We start from the raw sequence: 8,064 nt of genomic DNA, 5'->3' as shown, positions 1-8,064 counted from the left end.
TCTTAACCCCTTGCCAGCTTCTAAATGCTGAGAGACCTATAGGTGACTTTTGCTTGTTAATGAGGGGAGCCGGTGGCCTAGCCTGGAGAACTCCCAGCCCCACCCCTGACCACTGGGGACGGACGGCAGACAGGCTGGAGGCTGCCTCTGTCACCAGCGGCCCAGGATTTGAGGAGTTGTGCTTTGTCGTGAAGCCTCCACAATACCCAGGACAGGGCTTGGAGAACTTCTGGTCGGTGGGCATGTGGGGGTGCTGGCTGGTGGAGTGGGGCTTTTGTAACAAACGACGATCCCGGGAACAAAGGGTTTCTCTGAGCTCTGTGAGCCCCTCTTGTCAAGTCATCTGACCTGAGGAGGCGGTTGTGGGAACCTCTGATCCATTTGCTCAGAAGTACAGGGAACAGGGCGCCTGGGAGTCTCAGTCAGGTAAGCATCTGCCTTCAGCTCAGGCCATGATCCTGGGGTCCTGGGATCGAGCCCCACATCGGGCTCCCTGCTCCGCGGGAAGCCTGCTTCTCCCTCTCCCACTCCCCCTGCTTGTGTTCCCTCTCTCGCTATGTCTGTCTCCATCAAATAAATAAAATCTTAAAAAAAAAAAGTTCAGGGAACAGCTCACTTGCTATGCTGGTCTGAAGCAGAGGCGGGGGCAGTCTTACCCCATGGACTCTGACCCTGTCTCCGGGTACACGGGATTAGAAACGAGTGGAGGCAAGGGAACCGGCTGGTATGGGAACACCCGCCCCCAGCCCCGCTGGAACGGGGTCTAGGAAGCTCTTCACCCCTCCGCCATAGGGCTTCAATCTCCCTGGGCTACAGCGGTCTGCATGAGTCACACCAGCAACCACACACGCATACCTGCAGGTGGCTCACCTCTGGCTATCGGACCAAAGGGACACTCACTCCTTCTCTTAGTTGTGGGTGCACATCACAATCACCTGGTGAGCTTAAAAAGCTCCTAGAACCCAGGCAGACCCATTAAATAGTTAAGTCAGAATCTTTAGGTGGGTGTTTAAAAGATATGGTTACGGGGCACCTGGGTGGCTCAGTGGGTTAAGCCGCTGCCTTCAGCTCAGGTCATGACCTCAGGGTCCTGGGATCGAGTCCCGCATCGGGCTCTCTGCTTGGCAGGGAGCCTGCTTCTCTCTCTGTCTCTCTCTCTGCCTGCCTCTCTGCCTGCCTCTCTGCCTACTTGTGATCTCTGTCAAATAAATAAATAAAATTAAAAAAACATATGGTTACAAGGTTTCCCAGGTGTTTCCAATGAGTAGCCACAGTTGACAACAACTGCCATATCTGGCCCTCCAGTGAGTTTTGCAATGGAAATCACTGTTAATTTTTTTTTTTTTAGAGAGGGAGAGAGATCAAGGGCATGTGTGTGCACCTTTCCTTTGCCTGTTGGGAGAGGGACAGAGGGAGAGAGAGCAAATCTTAAGCAGGCTCTGAGCCGGGCTCGATCTCATGACCCTGAGATCGTGACCTGAGCTGAAATCCCCAGTCAGATGCTTCACCCACTGAGCTGTCCAGGTGCCTCCTCTATTACTTTTAAGGTTTTTACTTAAATTCCAGTTAGTCAAAACACACAGTTAACTGTAGCGTCCAACGGAGTGTCTAGAGATTCAACACTTCCCTATGTCACCTGTGCTCCTCACACTCTGTCAGTTTAAAAAAAAAAAATACCAGGACCCTGGTCTCCCTGCTCCCACTGCCATCAGACACCAGCTGAGTCACTGTCTCTGCCAGGGAGCCTCATCATCATGAGGCTTTGCGGGGCCCCCCGGCAAGTGCTGCTGGACTTACACCCTCCCAGACCCATTACTCGGTGAGTATCTTGCCTGAGGCCGGGTGGTCCCCCAGTCGACCACGCACCACCTCCCGCAGTCTGGGGGCTCTGCCCAGAAGGTGTCCCCACAGCAAGAAAGTGTGTGTGGTCAGTGGTCAGCAGTCCTTCCGGCTCCTCAGGCTCCAGGCAAGGCTTTCCTGCTCAGCATCGCTCCAGCTCAGGCCTGCGGGGCGCCTGCGTGCGTGTGCGGGTGCGTGTGTACGTGCATGGCTGTATACGTGCGTGGCTGCGTGTGTGTGTGTGCACACACGTTTCTTCAGGTTGGCTGTGTAATCAGCCCACGGGACACGCTGGGTTATAGACAGGGAGGGGATGAAGTGTCAGGGTAGAAAAACCGGCTTTTCCTGGCAGGTGATTCTGTGTGAGGTGACCGGAGTATCGGTATAAAAAATCACTGGGGGGGGCCTGGGTGGCTCAGTTGGTTGAGCGACTGCCTTCGACTCAGGTCACGATCCTGGACTTCCAGAACCGAGTCCCGCATTGGGCTCCTAGCTACCCTGGGGAGTCCGCTTCTCCCTCTGACCTTCTCCTCTCTCATGCTCTCTCTCACTCATTCTCTCAAATAAATAAATAAATAAAATCCTTAAAAAAAAAAAATCACTCCAGGTGATTCCAGTTGCAGGAACACCTGAAAATGGTTTGAGCAAGTCAAGAACGCCAGGACAGAGGGAGGAGGCAGCGTTAGAATGAGCGTATGCCGTTTGCCGTCGGAATCATGCACCTGGGAAATGAAATAATCACATCTTTCTGGGGTTATAAAATGCTGGTGCTAAGCTAATAATTTCTGAATGCCGCCTTGGTCCACGAGTCGGAAGGGGGACTATGATGGTGTTTGGTGTTGGTCTGGGGCTGTCATCCAGCAACGTTGTGGCTGGAAAGGCAGTTGTGAATCTTACTGTAACTGTGAGACATCTCCCAGAACCACCAGGAAATTGCACAAACAGGGGCACCTCGGGGCTCAGTCCGGGAAGCGTCTGCCTTCGGTTCAGGTCCTGATCTCCGGGTCCTGGGATCGAGCCCTGCATTGGGCTTCCTGTTCTGTAGGGAGTCTGCTTCCTCCCTTTCTCTGTCTCTGCCCATCCCCACTGCTCATTCTCTCTTTCAAATAATAATAAAAAAAAAAGCATTGCAGAAACAGAGGTCTACTACCTATAGGACCTGGAAATTACACAGCTTAGCTGGGCCACATGGTGAGGGGGGTCTGACCTTCTGCTTCTTTGGGGGTTGAGGATGGGGCCCAGGGCTCACTCTTTATTGGTGAATTTAAAACATAACAGCAGGAACTTAAAACACAAGTGAGAAGACACAAGTGGCCCAAAAGGCCATTACTGGAATCAACAGATCTCGAGAAGAAAGAACAGCTTGCTCTGCGGGGATGGTCCATGACCCTGAACTGAACACAGGACCGTTTCTCTCAGCAAACAGTTCCCAGGTCACTTCAAGTCATGAAAGTCTCATTTCAGTAACTGCAATTAAGAAAGCCATACAGGGCGCCTGGGTGGCTCAGTGGGTTAAGCCTCTGCCTCTGGCTCAGGTCATGGTCTCAGGGTCCTGGGATCGAGCCCCACATCGGGCTCTCTGCTCAGTAGGGAGCCTGCTTCCCCACCCCCGCCTGCCTCTCTGCCTACCTGTGATCTCTCTCTGTCAAATAAATAAATAAAATCTTAAAAAAAAAGAAAAAAAGAAAGTGGTACAGGATGGCCAAAGGCATGGAGACAAGGACAGCGGTTGCCAGGGGTGGGGGACTGTCGTCAGAGGTGATGAAGTTTCTGGAGACAGACCCACGCTGAGTGAACTTGCTGCCGCAGGGTTGAACCGTTAACAAGGGCCAGCAGTGGTAAATTCGATGTCAGGTATATATATATATATATATATGTATATATATATATATTTTAAATTTATTTATTTGACAGAGAGAGAGAGATCACAAGTAGGCAGAGAGGCAGAGAGAGAGGTGGAAGCCGGCTCTCCGTTGAGCAGAGAGCCTGATGTGGGACTCAATCCCAGGACTCTGAGACCATGACCTGAGCTGAAGGCAGAGGCTCAATCCACTGAGCCACCCAGGTGCCTCCAATGTCAGGGATATTTGACCGCAATGAAAAACGCAGAAACAGCACAAGTCCTCCCCAAACAAAACAAAACTGAAAAGTTCATTCAAGGTTAAAATCCTCTTCTTTATGCCTTCTTGGTCTGTTTTGGAGAGGTCTGCGGCAACAGGGGAGGACAAGCGTGTGTGTGGGCAGGTGTGCCCTTGTGCATGGGACAGTGTGTGTGTGTGTGGCCGACTCTGTCCAGACCTGCCCGCCCACCCCTGCACCCTGAGACCCTCCTCCTCACCCACCCGACCGCTGTTGGTTCTTCTGGGGTGGAGGTACGGGAGAGGCAAGCAACGTCTCCAAGCCGCACCGTCTGAGCTGGCACACCGCCTCTCCGGGCTTGGTGTGCGTACGAGGCTGACTCATGTAGAGCGGGGCTCTTCTGCAGGCCCGCGGCCTGAACCACGGCCCCCGTCCCCCGCCCCTCACCCGCACCCCGTGGGCTCCCGCTCCAGCCTGCAGGTGGCCCAGCCTCCTGCGCGCCCAGCGGCAGGCGCCTCAGACCTGGCTGTCAGGATCCGGCCTCCCGCCAGGGGGCGCGCCCGGGTAGGCTCCAGGGCGCCCTGGTCCGGGTCTGCGCACCTGTCCCTGGGAGGCCCGCACGAGCCGGCCCTTCTCCACGCGGACCTGGGGCTCTTGGCGTCCAGGGCGGCGAACCGTCTTCACTTCGCCCGCAAAACCGCCGGTGGCCAACAAGTCAGCCATGCATCCCATTTTGAAAATCAGATTTTGGGGGTATAATGCATAGAAGGTAAAATTCACCAATTTTAATGTATTTAACACCACCACAATCAAGACACAGGAGATCAGTATCACGCAAAAAGTTTCTTTGTGCCCCTGGGCCTGCCTTTTATCCCTGGCCCTTGGAACCACCAAGCTTACCTCTCCCCCCCCCCCCCCCCCCCGCGATTGCCTTTACCAGGCCTCCTGTTTAGAGGGTTGACCTGTAACCAGTGGAATCATACAATATACCCTCTTCCATTACTCGCTTTGAGAAGCACCCGTGTTGTCACAAGTACTTGTACTTTTTTATTGATGAATGACGTTCGCTGTATCGATAGACAACAATGTATTTGCTCATTGGTGAGGATTGGGTTGTTTCCAGTTTTATTATTATGAATACAGCTGTTATAAGCATTTCCACACATGTCTTTGTGGGAGCATGTTTTCATCCCTCCTTTTAAAAATTTTTTAAAAGACTTTATTTATTTGAGAGAGAGAGCCAGCTCGCGAGCAGGGGGAGGGGCAGACAGGGAGAAGCAGGCTTCCCCTGAGCCTGTAGCCTGATGCAGGACTCGATCCCACCAACCTGGAATCATGACCTGAGCCGAAGGCAGACACTTAACCCAGTGAGCCAGCAGGTGCCCCCATTTCTGTTCTAGTTTTAGTTAGGTCTATGATTCATTTTGAATTAATTTGGGGGAATGGCATGAGGTACAGGTCAAAGTCCGTTTTACCTGTGCATGTAGATACCCAATTACGCCAGTGCCCCTTGTGGGGAGAAACCGCCGCCTTCCTTGTTTCCAGCCCTCGCTGCAAGTGCATAGACCGCGTGCACATGACCCCATGTGTGGGCTCCGTTCTTGCCCACAGCGAGTCCCGGTCGGTTCATAGCTCCGTCTTTCCCACACGCTGAGCACACTATCTCGACGGATGCAGCTAGATTCTGAGACCGCCGGCTAGCATTTAGAATCCTTCCTGCAGTTTTTGGAAGGAGAGCCTGCAGTGGTTCTGACGGGTATGGCAGTGCTCGTTAGGCCCACTGAGGGTGAACCGACAAAAATCATCTTACGATTCATGAGCCCGTTTATCTCACCATTTGCTTAGGACTTTTTCCACTTGGGCTTGCGGTCCCTCGCGGTTGCCCACGTGCAAGCCTGCTGTACGTTTCCTTAGGCGGTCTTTCCGTTTTCTGCTGTCACAAATGGTACTTTCTGCTGCTTGACTGCCACTGTAGATGGTATTTTAGAGAACATCTCAGGGCCCCGCTAGTGATGTCTTGCTTGGGTAAAGAAATCCGATTGGTTTTTGTGTATTAACCTTGATCTCGTGTCCTGAGACCTTGCTAAGCTCATCTATTAGTAACAGCAGTTTCTCAGTGAAATCGCTGAAGATTTTCTAAGTGAACACTTCCGTTTCCGGAACAAAGAGTTTGACTTTGTATCAAATACGCATGCCTTCTGTTCCTTATCTGTTGCACTGACGAAAATCCCTAGCACAGTTTTGAGCGGGAGAAGTGAGACAAGATACACTAGTCTTTTGTCCCCTATTCTTAGAGGAGACACCTTTAGCCTTTTATGGTCAAGAACAGTGTTAGTTGTAAGATTACCCTGTCTGCTTTTTACGGGGTTGAGGAAGTTCCATACCGTCTCTAGTTTACTGAGGGTTAAAAAAAAAAATTTAATCATTTAAAGTGGACGTTGTACTTCATCAAATGGTTTTTCTGCATCTGCTGAGATAACCCTATAGTTCTTCTAGTTCGCACTATTAATTTGAATTATGCTGATTAATTTTCAAATGCTAACCTAAGCTTGCCTTCCTGGCATAAACCTTTGACGGTCATGAGGCATTATCTTGTTATGTGTTATTGGATTTGATTTGCTCAAGTCTTATCTAGTTTGAGTAAGAGGAACAAACAAGCCAGGTGTAGCTCCTTTCTTTCAAAAACTTCCTTAATTTCCTAAATGTTTCCTTGAGCATTTCTTTCTTAAATATCTGGTAGACTTCATCAGTGAAGTAATTGGTGCCTGGAGTTTTCTTTTAAGAAGGGTTAGCTCTTCTTTTTGAGTGGGTTTTAACACTTTGTATCTTTGGAGAATTTATGCATTTCATTTAGTCAAATTTATAGTTCACACTATCTCCCTCATTACCCTCTTGAAGCCTGTAGAGTCTGTGGAAATGTCCTCTGTTACACTCCTGATAATTTGTGTGTTTTCTTTCCCCGATCAGTCTGCCTAGACTTTCCCTCCTTCCCTCCCTCCCATGTTATAGATAATTTCAAAGAATCAGTTTTTGGATTAATTTCTGGCATGATTGACTTTATTGTGTTTCTGTTTTCCACTTAAGTAAATTCTGCTTTTATATTTATGATTTTCTTCCCCTTATTTCAGACTTGACATGTGCCCCTTCCTTGAAACCTTTACAACGCTGAAGCCAAAACAATGAGTGGGAGCAACGGCAGACCCCACCTTCCCGACCTCACCGCTAGAAAACTATTATTCCACGTGTTTTGTCTATTTTTAGAGTATGTGGGTAAGAGGGAAAACTCAGTCCTTGCCACTCATTCCGTCTTGGTGACAAGTGGGATCTCCTAGATCACTTTTGAAGTTTTCACTTTATATTGTCTTTCTTTCCCCTAGCAATTTGATGACGATTTGATTATAATTTGATTTGATTTGATTTGGTTGGGGTGGTTTTCTTTGTTCCTTCGCTTGGGTTTCGTTGAGATTCTTGGGTCTTTGGGTTGATGAACACCATTTCCTTTGGAAAGTTTTAAACATGATGTAATGAAATATCTGTTCTCCTTTGCTCCCGGGTTCCCAGCCACACCTATGTGAGACCGCTGGACGCGGTGCCGTGACTCTGTTCCCGGCTTTCCCGGTGGCTTTTCTCCTGGTGGCTCATTTGGGGCAGGTTATGTCACATTTTCTGCAGGTCCTCTGATTTTTCCTTTGGGGGTGTCTCCTCTGGCTGTAACCCCATCAGGTGTATTTTCGTTTTGGGTATAGTGCATTCACACCCCAGAAGTCCCACTTTGGTCTTTTTTGTAAATCTTCCATTTCTCTGCTCGTCCTGCCCAAATTTTCCTCAGTGGTGGTTATGAGTCTAAACAGCTGTTTTAAAGTCTTTATCTACTAATTCCCTCATTCTGTCTTTTCTGGATCTGTGTCTAGTAATTTTTTTTTCTCCTTCTTATGTGTCACCTTTTTCTATTCTGTTGCAGGCCTGGTAATGTTCTAATAGGTGAATGTTCTAGATTTTACATTGTTTAGTACTGTATACTGGTGTATTTCTTTAAAAAATAGTGGTTTTGTTCTGGCTCATGGTTAAGTAATCTGTGAGCCAGTTTTATCCTTTCGGCTTCTTTGGAAGCTTTGTTAAAGCAACTTCTATTCTGGGATGAGTCAG

This window comes from Mustela nigripes, chromosome 16, assembly GCF_022355385.1.
Source record: "Mustela nigripes isolate SB6536 chromosome 16, MUSNIG.SB6536, whole genome shotgun sequence".
NCBI lineage: Eukaryota > Metazoa > Chordata > Mammalia > Carnivora > Mustelidae > Mustela > Mustela nigripes.
Note: the sequence above shows the minus strand (reverse complement) of the source record.